The sequence below is a fragment of the Zingiber officinale genome, chromosome 9A, assembly GCF_018446385.1.
Source record: "Zingiber officinale cultivar Zhangliang chromosome 9A, Zo_v1.1, whole genome shotgun sequence".
NCBI classification, from domain to species: Eukaryota; Viridiplantae; Streptophyta; class Magnoliopsida; order Zingiberales; family Zingiberaceae; genus Zingiber; species Zingiber officinale.
Genome location: NC_056002.1, coordinates 134,344,432 through 134,356,831, shown reverse-complemented (window position 1 = coordinate 134,356,831; position 12,400 = coordinate 134,344,432). Strand labels below are relative to the sequence as shown.

Genomic DNA, 12,400 nt, shown 5'->3' with positions numbered 1-12,400 from the left:
AAAATGCAAGTGTTGAGAATGCACAAAAACTTTAAACAAGCAAATTAAGAATCATATTAGAATGAATAGGAGTCTATAATTACGTTAAGATTAAGATTTGTCCATATATGATCATCTTATGATTTAATTAAAATTTTATATTAACAACAGAATTTATTATGAAATAAATAATTAAATTGATCCAAGTCCTATATAATCTCATTATATATAAATGTCACCATCTCGATTTCTCCACATCAATGGTCTGGGTAAGACGATCACATTCATAATGTTCTTGGGCCGCATTAGTGATGCTTTAATTAAAGACCCCATACTTTAATTAATTTCATAACGGACTCAATTTAAGTTTATTATCCATAATTTTAATCCTCTTGTATATATAAGTCATATATACTAAAATTATGATTACATCCAATAAACTAGGAATTTTACTATGATATTCAAGACAATGAATTTCAAGCAAAAATGTTCAATAATAAGCGTCACATTTATTAAAAATAAAAACATATTATGTTTACAATGCTTTAAGGCCACCATCCCCAACAAACATAGGTTAAGAGAAGTTCATTTGCAAGTAGCTCACCAAATATTTCATTATCTTGAAGAACATTAGGAAAGGAAAGCGTATTTTGTTTAAAAGAAATGAAGGTGTTAGAGGCACATATAGATGCTGATGATGGTTGATAAGAGGTGAACCATACGATATTGCACCCTTGTAGGTGGTAGTAACCTTGTGACATGGAAAGCAAGAAACAACATGTGGTAGCGGTCTAATGCAAAGGCAAAATTCCGAGTAATGATTTGTGGTGTATGTGAACTACTTTGATTAAAGATCATTTTAGAAGACTTGAAGATCAAGTGGGATGAGTCAATGAGATTTTATTATGATAATAAGTTTGCGATTAACATATATCACAATTCACTACAACATGATTGACTGAAGCACATTGAAATTGACAAATACTTCATCAAGGACATTAGAGAACTAGTTTGATTTGTACCCTTTTTGTATCTACACATGGATAACTTGCAAATATAGTTACTAAACAGTTAGGTAGTTTAGTATTTCAAAAAAATGTTGAATTAGGTAACACCGAACTTGAGCGACTGGCCGAATCCCATGGAAGTTCCTACTGGCCGCCAATAGTTTAGTATTTCAAAGTATTATATCCAAGCGTGAAATGATAAATGTCTACTCACCATCTTGAGGGGGAGTATGAGAATATGATTTTGTAACCATATATAGGCTGAAAATATTCGTTTAGTTTTTTTTAGAAACGTTTGTTTATAAAATTTTGTTTGGAAAAGTCTCATATAGGTTTTAGGGTTTTTATTAGAAAAGTAAATAATTCATGTTATTAATCTATTAAAAAGTGTTGGGATTCCATGTATTAGACAAGTTTTCACTGACTACGAGTTTTAATTTCCAACAACATCATTGGTTGATAGGGGTGTCAATTCTGGTTGGTCGGGTTCGGGTCGGGTTAAAAAAAACATTTATAAAAAAATTTCAACTCAAACCCGATCTGAACCTGAATACAACCCGAAACCTCTAAACCCGAACCTGACCAATCCAAACCCGACCCGAATAACTCAATTAAAAATGACTCTTTTTTTTTGGACTATTTTCCCCATAATTCTTCACTTTTATCTGAATACTCCATCATTATCATACTAGCATTGATATTGATATACATAAAAGTATCTTAATTTTTAAAATAAAATTTAATTTAACCCCAAAACCCCTCCAAAATCTAAATTCTAGTAAACTCGAACCCGACCTGAAAATCTCTAATCCGAATCCGAAAACCTCCAACCCGAACCTGATTTTCGAGTCGGGTTGTTGGGTTGGGTTCATTTTTGACGTCCCTATTGGTTGATCTATCTAGTCCCTTGGACTTTAAAACTAGGGCAATCTACAAGAAGCATGACAACCTGTGTAATTGGAGACCCCTCACTGACAGTAGTCAAATGCTAGCAACATCCATAGAAAAACTCTCGTCAGCTTGTTCCCATCCTTTACTGAGATTTATCAAAATTATTTTCCATACAATGCTTCCATGCATGTACCTTGGCTCTTGAACTCTATGCCAGTTACCTTTAAGGCTTTAACAATGTTCAACCACTTCTCATGCCTTTAGGTTGCCTGATTTAATCAGGTGGCCTTTGAAAACTATAAGGATGAAGAGTAGGAATTAGAAAGAAATAAAACATAGAGTAGCAGGAAAGTTAGGGAGTAGAAACAGAAGGGTGGTGGGGTGGGGTACAGAAGATGCAAAGAAGAATAAGTTACCTAATTGAAAAGAGATTGGTCCCAACAATTGACAGTCTTTGGTGATGACAACTAGATTTAGGTCGAGAAAAACAGGTATGGGGAACTTTCTGTGTTGCACTGCATCTTAAGATTAGTGGAATCGAGAAACAATTTTTTTGTTGCTTTGGAAGAAGAGAAGGTTCTTGAAAAATTGTAGATAATGAATTTTTTGGGGCTCAAGTGTGTCATTTTGGGTGTATTGTTAGGCTAGTAGTAGGTTCATTGTCACTACAGATATGCCCCTTATTTATTTTGTTAGCCCAGTGGGGATCTACTTGATTCCGTTGTTTCTAACATGTAAGTTACATGTCTACAAATATTCTGTTTAGAACTTCAAATTGGTAAGCTGAACTGCTTTGGTTATGCTCTTATTTAGGCCATTCAACTATCCACTCCTTAATTATAGTTACATAGTTGCACTGCCTTTGAGCCTTGCTGCTCTTTATTTCAGAAAGCTCAATATGCAATTCTTCTGAGTGGAACTCCTGCTTTATCCAGACCTATTGAGTTGTTCAAACAGGTGAAAACTTAAAATTTTAGATTCTATTGCCTGATCACCTTGCTCCTCATGTTTGTGATTGTCTTAGAAGGTTTAAAACTGATGTGTTATTTTCCAGCTTGAGGCTTTACATCCTAGTGTTTACAAAAATGTGCACGAGTATGGGAACCGCTATTGCAAGGGAGTAAGTCTTTATCTTCCCATTTCTAGTTATCCACTAGACAATGCATCTTTTGGCAAAATTTAAGTTTAAATAACTCTTGAACTTTATCTTCTAGGGCTTCTTTGGTGTCTATCAAGGTGCAAGTAACCATGCAGAATTGCATAGTTTGCTAAAGGCAACTGTCATGATTCGCAGGTTAAAAAGAGATGTACTCTCACAGCTTCCAATGAAGCATAGGCAACAAGTAATGTTATATATTCCCAATACATTATTTGGAGAAAGTCAAACTGTTTGTTTTTGTCTTGGCAAGAATGATTTGCAATCTGCACACCGTTCTTGGTTTTGTTATCGCTCTATTTTACAGTGTTTTTGGTTTAGTAAAGGACTGCAGGTTCGGTCTGATTGTGGATCAAATTCATTTTTTTCTTCATAGTTGGTCGCTTGCAATTTTGTGAAGATAAGGAGAAGTTTTCAATTAACAGAAACTAGATGCTTGAGAATCATAAAACTTCACATCCAATGGGTTTAACTAGACAAAAGTGTTGTCTTTGTGCATTTTCCTTGCTCGTTGTTTTTAGAAAATAATAGCATCATTTTCTTTGAACCCATGTAGATATCCAGCATTTCCCTACCTTTTATCTCACCTTCCATTTGGTGGTGTGGATCTTCGGTGTCAATTTTTGTTTTGCTGGTTATCGTCCTATTCGTTTTAACTTCAAATATACATTCTAATCGATCTCATTTAATTGCCAAAATTGCACAAAGCTGCTGTGTCTCATCTATTATCTCTCATAGGTTTTTTTTTGTCTTCTCCTACAATCTCTGTATGTTTCGTGACATTCTAATCGATCTCATTTAATTGCCAAAATTGCACAAAGCTGCTGTGTCTCATCTATTATCTCTCATAGGTTTTTTTTTGTCTTCTCCTACAATCTCTGTATGTTTCGTGAACGCCACTTGCAAACGACTGACCTCAAGAATTGCAAATTCAAGTGTGCATATTTAACTCGTTTGTTTTCAAGAAAAACCATGTAAATTTGTTTCAGTTCATACTTTGAGCTACAGTTCATGTTAAAATTTTTATTCCTATAAGCTATGGTGGTATTTGCCTTCTCATTCATTCTATGGAAGTCTTTAGTGAAATTGTATGGAAACTACTCCAACCATTGCTATGGAGACAATTGAAATTTCATTCCATGCCACCTACTCAGGTGGCAAGAATTGTTCCTCTGGATTACTGGTAACTAAACGGATCTCTTGAAGTTGACACTAGCTGGAACTCATAGTGGATGGCAGACGCTTTATTGGAGGAAATTTTTTGATGTGGAATCAAGCCAATGAGTGAGGGAGGAGTAGATGACCATTGATGGGACTGAAATCGATGTTGGGACTGAAAATTAGTTTGGCAGGGTGAGAAAATGAGAAATCAATGCCCAAATGAGTGCTGGCCTCTCTTTGTCTCTTCCTCCTGTTCCTTTTCCTCTACTTTCTCTTCCTATTCCTCCTAATTTGTAGCTACCCGCACCACTTTGTACTAACACTACTACCATCGCATTCCCGTAAGCGACTGAGACAGAGACCAAAAATGATATTATGGGCCTTGGACAGGTTTTGCGCGTGGAGTGGATAGTGAGAAAAAAAGAGAATGCCTAAATATCTAGAAGCTATGATTATACTTATCTGATGGGACATTCCGCATAGGTTTGGCTCCTTGTTCAATGATTCAATCACATTCACAAAGTGAACTTCATCGAGCTAAAAGCATGTTCTGTGGGCTTCTTCAAGTGGGTTCATGCATGGATGTTAGACAATAGTTTGGAAGATATGGCACTGAAAATTGTAGAGATGGTCATCCTTTATATTTATTGACAAGGTTTGGGATCTACATGCTCATGGAAAAGTCCTTAACCATATATATGTGGTGACTTGGGAGTTGAAGCCCCTATAGAAATGCTTGATGAAATAAAAAAGGTTCTTCTGAATTTCATGTTTTCTGACCAAGGGATCAAAATGAGACATGCTAGACGTGCCATGTGTTGATGTTGGTGGGTGTGTCAAATGGTAGACCAAGAGAAAAGAGTAGAGGTAGAAGGGGAAAAAGGCAAATCACTAAAGCTTTGCAGATGCACTAGGGTTTGTATTGCTTCACTTTGCCTCAATCATCTTTCCCATGAGTTGCGGATACTTTGCCGACTTATGTTGCCCCAATCACAAACCATTGCCTATGTCTGCTTGTCTCAACATTCTTTGACGTGAGTCATAGAAGCTTCACTGATTCGTGTTTGCCTCGATTAAGTTGTGGAAATGGTTCAACAGTTGGAGAAGAAGGGGGAAATAATGTGTTGCCTCAATCATGGACCACCAACCATGTCGCCTTCTCTCAATCGTCTTTGATGTGAGTTGCGGAAGCTTTGCTGTCTCACACCACCACAATTTAGTCACGAAAATTGATCAACAGTGAGGAGGAGCTCTCTATTTGGGGCTTCTCGCGATGAACGATTTGATGTTGGATATTGGGGCCTTAAATGGACAAAAAACGATTTTGAGGAAGGAAGCCATCAATTGTTGAAAGTCGTAATTGACTTCAAAATTGAAATCTACGATTCGCGTAGATAGATTTAGACTATTAATTTGCTCAAAACCGATTAAGGGTGAATGAGAAATTAATGTTTAAAGTTGGCCCAAAATAACATTTATTATTCATTAATAAAGTGCATGGGAGAATAGTCCCACATCGGAAATTCTCGATGTGTATTCTCTACTTATTAATGAAGATGTGTTAATGGAGTTAACACAAAAATAAAAGGACAGGTACTCCCTTAGCCCAGGGCGAGTAGGTGCTCGCACCTGTGAGCCCGCCACCCGCCACGTGCGTAGGCGCACTTTGCACTTCGCGAGGAGCATTGAGGAGCTTAAATTTATGCTCCAGGTGACATTGCAGTGCCTACGTGGCACTCGGGTGACGTGTCAGGCTCGTACCTGACGTGGCAGTACCTATGCGGCATCCTCGTGGGCAAAGGGAGATGACTGGACAGTTGACTTAGGGAATGGATGGCTACCGTTGATCAAATAGGTATGATGGATCGCTTGTGATGCGATCTAGAGCGTTGGATCGCAAAGAGTAACGATCTGACGGCTTGGGATGAGACTTGATCTGAAGCATCGAATCAATGGATCCAGATCCGATGGCCGATGACAATAGGCGGGATCTGAGGGTCACAACTCCTCAGATTTGATGGATGAGATTGAAGTGGGCTTGGTGAAGGGTTACAACCCTTCAGAATGGATGATCTAGATCGATCCAGCCCAAGGAACACATCCACTCACCCAAAGGACACTCAACCTCTTCTTTCAGTATAAATAGAACCCTCCAGATGATGGAATATTGACTCAATCCTCTCTTCTCTTCCTCAAGCATTCATCTCATCTTGTGCATTCAAGAGTCCAAGAAGTCTACTAGAAGGTTCGCTGGTCTCGGAAGTCGGAGTGCTACGATTCCTAGACGTTCGTCGTCGTTGTATCTTGGGAACGAATTGCAACAATCCGTTAAGCACCGTAGCGGAGCAATATCGTTTACGGAGATAGTGTCGAATACTAGCCTCGACGATCAGTTTGCATACTCCAGAAGCTACCCGTACAACTGATATGGCTACAACGACGTTCCAACCGAATTCCGACCGCTGTTTCGACGGCCGTTCCGACCGCCATTCCGACAACCATTCCGACGGAGAAAAGCCGGAGAAATTCACCGGAACCGACTTCAAAAGACGGCAGTAGAAGATCTTGTTTTATCTAACAACGCTAAACCTTGTACGGTTTTGCACGAAGACACGCCACCGCTACGGAAGGTAGTAAGGTTGCTAGCGATGCGTGGTCTCACGGAGATTTTCTGTACCGATTATATACTCAACGCCTTGGACAACACGTTATATAACGTGTATTGTTCTCTGGAGACGGCGAAATCTTTGTGGGAATCCTTGAGAAGAAATACAAGACCGAAAATCTTTGGATTGAAGAAATTCATCGTCGGTCGGTTTCTGGATTCAAGATGGTGGACTCAACGTCTCATCTCAAGTCCAGATATGCGATTAATCTGCGTGATCCGGGCCAAGGCATGGTGAACGAGACATTCGCGATTGTTGCGGTAATTGAGAAGCTCCTCCGTCGTGGAAGGATTTCAAGAATTACCTAAAGCACAAGCAAAGGAGATGGGGCAAGACCTGATCCCGAGGCTACGAATAGAGGAGGATAATCGAAAGTTATCCGACTCCAGAGGAACCAAGAGGACTATAGACGAAATGTCCAACCTGGTCGAGCCGAACGCTAAAAAGCCGAAGCAGTTCAAAAAGAAGGCTCAAGCAAAGAAGTTCAAAGGCTCGTTGTGGAAAGGCGGGACACTGTCAGGACCGCAGACGCCTGAAAAGCCACGAGGGCGAAGGATCTGCGAATCATGCCATGACCTCTCTTGAGGACTTGGATCTCACTGCGGTTGTATTTGAAGCCAACTTGGTGGATACCAACCCGAAGCGGTGGTTCATTGATATCGGAGCAACTCGTCATATCTGTTCCGATAAGGCGATGTTCTCCAAGTATACTCCGATAAATGGCAGGAAGCTCTATATGGGTAATTCCACGACGTCGCCAATTGTTGGACTCGGAAAAGTTGTTCTGAAGATGACGTCCGGAAAGGAGCTAACACTCATTGATGTACTCCATGTTCCCGACATCAGTAAGAACCTAGTTTCTGGAGCGGCATTGGTCAAGGCCGGATTTAGGCTAGTGTTCCAGTCAGACAACTTTGTACTTACGAAGAATGGTGTCTTCGTAGGAAAGGGGTACCTAGAAAAGGGTCTATTCAAAATGGTTGTAATGCATGTACTCCGAAATTTTGATGGTAATAAAATAAATGCTTCCAGCTATGTTGTTGAGTGTTTTAATTTATGGCATGATCGACTCGGACATGTGAATAATAATACTCTCAAACGTCTCGTCAAATTAAATTTATTACCAAACGTCAATGTTGACGGAACACACAAATGTGAAGTGTGCGTGGAAGCGAAAATGACGAAACTACCTTTTCATTCGGTGGAAAGGACAACAACTCCTCTAGAGTTGATATATAGTGATCTATGTGACTTGAAATTTGTGCAAACTAGAGGAGGTAAAAATATTTTATTACTTTTATCGATGACTGCACAAAGTTCTGTTATATCTTTCTTTTAAGAAATAAAGACGAAGCCGAACCTATAAAACAGAAGTTGAAAACCAACTTGACAAACGAATTAAAATAATTCGAAGCGATAGAGGTGGAGAATATGGTGCACCGTTTGATGAATTTTATACAGAATCTGGCATTATCCATCAAACAACGGCGCCTTACTCACCTCAATCAAACGGTGTTCCGAACGTAAAAATCGGAAAGAAATGATGAATGCCTTGTTGATAAATTCAGGCTTACCTCAAAACTTGTGGGGAGAAGCAATATTATCGGCAAATCACATTCTCAACAGAATCCCTCATAAGAAAAATGATAAAACTCCATATGAACTATGGAAAGGCCGCGAGCCATCGTACAAATACCTGAAAGTGTGGGGGTGCTTGGCAAAGGTCGAAGTACCTAAACCAAAGCAAGTAAAGATCGGACCTAAAACGTTCGATGCGATATTTGTCGGATATGCCCATAATAGTAGTGCATATCGTTTCCTAGTTCACAAATCAGACATTCCTGATATACATGTGGGAACAACCATAAAATCTCGGAATGCGATATTCTTTGAAAACGTATTCCCAAATAAAAAAGAAAACGTTGAAAGTGATAACAACGGAAGTTCAAACAAAAATGACGTTACCGAACTTAGCTGTTATAAAAGGACTATTGACGATCAAAGTGAAGAGTCACGTCGTAGCAAACGGGCTAGAGTTGAGAAATCGTTCGGACCAGATTTTATAACTTTCATGTCAGAAATGGAACCAAGAACATTAAGTGAAACTCTCTCTAAACCCGATGCTCCAATGTGGAAAGAAGCTGTCAATAGTGAAATTGAGTCTATCATGAATAATCATACTTGGGAATTAGTAGACCTTCCTTCTGGTAATAAACCATTAGGTTGTAAGTGGATACTAAAACGTAAGTATAAAGCTGATGGATCAATTGACAAGTATAAGGCCAGACTTGTAGCCAAGGGGTACAAGCAAGAGGAAGGCCTTAATTACTTCGATACATACTCACCGGTGACAAGGATTACGTCCATACGAGTGCTAATAGCCATTGCAGCACTGTATGACCTTGAAATACATCAAATGGATGTTAAGACTGCGTTCTTAAATGGTGAGTTGGAAGAAGAAATTTATATGGAGCAACCCGAAGGGTTCATGGCTCCTGAAATGAGAAAAAGGTGTGTCGACTTGTTAAGTCGTTGTACGAACTTAAGCAAGCGCCTAAACAATGACACGAAAAATTTGACAAAGTAATCTTGTCAAACGAATTCAGAATAAATGAATGTGACAAATGCATTTATGTCAAAACACACACGAAGGCTATGTAATTGTGCATACATCGTGAGCGACATGCTAATAATGGGCGATGTCATGATGTAATGATTACAAAGAAAATGTTGACCGAAATTTTGATATGAAAGATATGGGTCAAGCAGATGTTATATCGGGAATTAAAATTCTCAGGACATCGGAAGGGATAGTTTTAACACAATCCCATTATGTAGAATCTGTATTGAAAAAATTCAATGCGTACGATCTCTCTACAGTGAAAACACCTATGGATCTAAGTCAACACTTAGCGAAAAACCATGGTGAGACCATATCGCAGTTGGAATATTCTCGGATAATAGGCAGTTTGATGTATCTCACAAACTGCACACATCCGAATATTGCATATGCGGTCAACAACTGAGTCGTTTTACGAGTAATCCAAACGACACCCATTGGAAAGCATTGATGCGAGTTCTCAGATATTTGAAATATACTATGAACTATGGATTACATTATGGAAAATATCCCGCTGTGTTGGAAGGATATTGTGATGCTAATTGGATATCAGATACAAAAGACTCCAAATCCACTAGTGGATATGTATTCACGATCGGTGGGGGAGCATTATCTTGGAAATCCACTAAGCAGACTTGCATTGCTCGATCAACTATGGAATCTGAGTTTATAGCACTAGACAAAGCAGCTGAGGAAGCTGAATGACTGCGGAATTTCTTGAAAGATATTCCGAGCTGGATGAAACCTGTGCCTGCCATACTAATCCACTGTGATAGTCAATCGACGATTGGAAGGGCACAGAGTAATATGTATAATGGGAAGTCACGACATATACGTCGTAGACATAATACCATTAGGCAGTTGATCTCGAATGGAGTGATTGCAATCGACTATGTTAAGTCCAAAGATAATTTGGCAGATCCTCTAACGAAGGGGTTGAGTTGAGATCAAGTATACTGCTCATCAAGAGGAATGGGATTAAAAATCTACAACTGAAAACGACTGTAGCGGTAACCCAACCTTGGTTCAATGGGACAACGAGTTACTGAAGTTGTGGTCCAGACATTAGATAGTTTATCTCTATCCCAATCCTAGGATGAATTTGTGTTGTCTACCTCATGTAGTGAGGTTAAGCTTATGCTTTTAGTGACTTCTATACGATAAGGTGGAGTATGGTAGGATACTCTTGATAAAGTGTCACCTATGTGAGTGTGAAGGAAACACTCATGAATCCAAGATGGTATCCATGGCCGAAACGGAACCAACCATGAGAACCTAAAGTAGGTGAGATAGATCTCTGTGTGGGTGTTATTGTCTAAGTATACACCAAAAGATGGGCAGTTCAAGATATCACGTTCACTGCGCAACCTAGTATACTCGATAGCATTTCACTACGGAAGGTTCAAAGCCACAAGCTACCTCTCCCGATGCAGTGACTTATCGATTGGACTCTTGTAAAGTGTCAGCATGCATACACACATTACATTAATTTCCATTCATGTGGGGGATTGTTGGATATTGGGGCCTTAAATGGACCAAAACGATTTTGAGGAAAGAAGCCATCAATTGTTGAAAGTCGTAATTGACTTCAAAATTGAAATCTACGATTCGCGTAGATAGATTTAGACTATTAATTTGCTCAAAACCGATTAAGGGTGAATGAAAAATTAATGTTTAAAGTCGGCCTAAAATAACATTTATTATTCATTAATAAAGTGCATAGGAGAATATTCCCACATCGGAAATTCTCGATGTGTATTCTCTACTTATTAATGAAGATGTGTTAATGGAGTCAACAAAAAAATAAAAGGACAGGTGCTCCCTTAGCCCAGGGCGAGCAAGTGCTCTCACCTGTGAGCCCGCCACCCGCCACGGCAATGGGCGCTTTGAGGCGCACTTTGCACTTGCACTTACGCACGCGAGGAGCATTGAGGAGCTTAAATTTATGCTCCAGGTGACATCACAGTGCCTACGTGGCACTCGGGTGACGTGTCAGGCTCGTACCTGACGTGGCAGCACCTATGCGGCATCCTGGACAGTTGACTTAGGGAATGGATGGCTACCGTTGATCAAATAGGTATGATGGATCGCTTGTGATGCGATCTAGAGCGTTGGATCGCAAAGAGTAACGATCTGACGGCTTGGGATGAGACTTGATCTGAAGCATCGAATCAATGGATCCAGATCCGATGGCCGATGACAATAGGCGGGATCTGAGGGTCACAACTCCTCAGATTTGATGGATGAGATTGAAGTGGGCTTGGTGAAGGGTTACAACCCTTCAGAATGGATGATCTAGATCGATCCAGCCCAAGGAACACATCCACTCACCCAAAGGACACTCAACCTCTTCTTTCATTATAAATAGAACCCTCCAGATGATGGAATATTGACTCAATCCTCTCTTCTCTTCCTCAAGCATTCATCTCATCTTGTGCATTCAAGAGTCCAAGAAGTCTACTAGAAGGTTCGCTGGTCTCGGAAGTCGGAGTGCTACGATTCCGAGACGTTCGTCGTCGTTGTATCTTGGGAACGAATTGCAACAATCCGTTAAGCACCGTAGCGGAGCAATATCGTTTACGGAGATAGTGTCGAACACTAGCCTCGACGATCAGTTTGCATACTCCAGAAGCTACCCGGGAATAACATTTGAGACTTATTGTGATGAATAATTCAAAGATTATTGTGGAATATGTCGATTAAGGATGAGCAATTTGGAGGCTCAAAGCTTCTCACAACAAAGGCAACCACTAAGTCTTCTTGTCCACTTAGGGTCCAGAAGTTTTGGAGTTTCTCGTGTGTTGATAAACAGGTAAAATTATTTTTTTTGCCAATGTCATCACCACAGTTTGAGATTTTACTGCTTTAGGCAATGCTTTCTATGTCATATTTCTATATAAGAAACATCTTTTTCAGCTAA

At 39.6% G+C, this 12,400-nt stretch overlaps 1 pseudogene; it reads left to right on the top strand.

Annotated features, from left to right (window-relative positions):
* LOC122021151 overlaps positions 1–12,400 on the top strand; it is a 93,926-nt pseudogene that overhangs the window by 62,157 nt on the left and 19,369 nt on the right.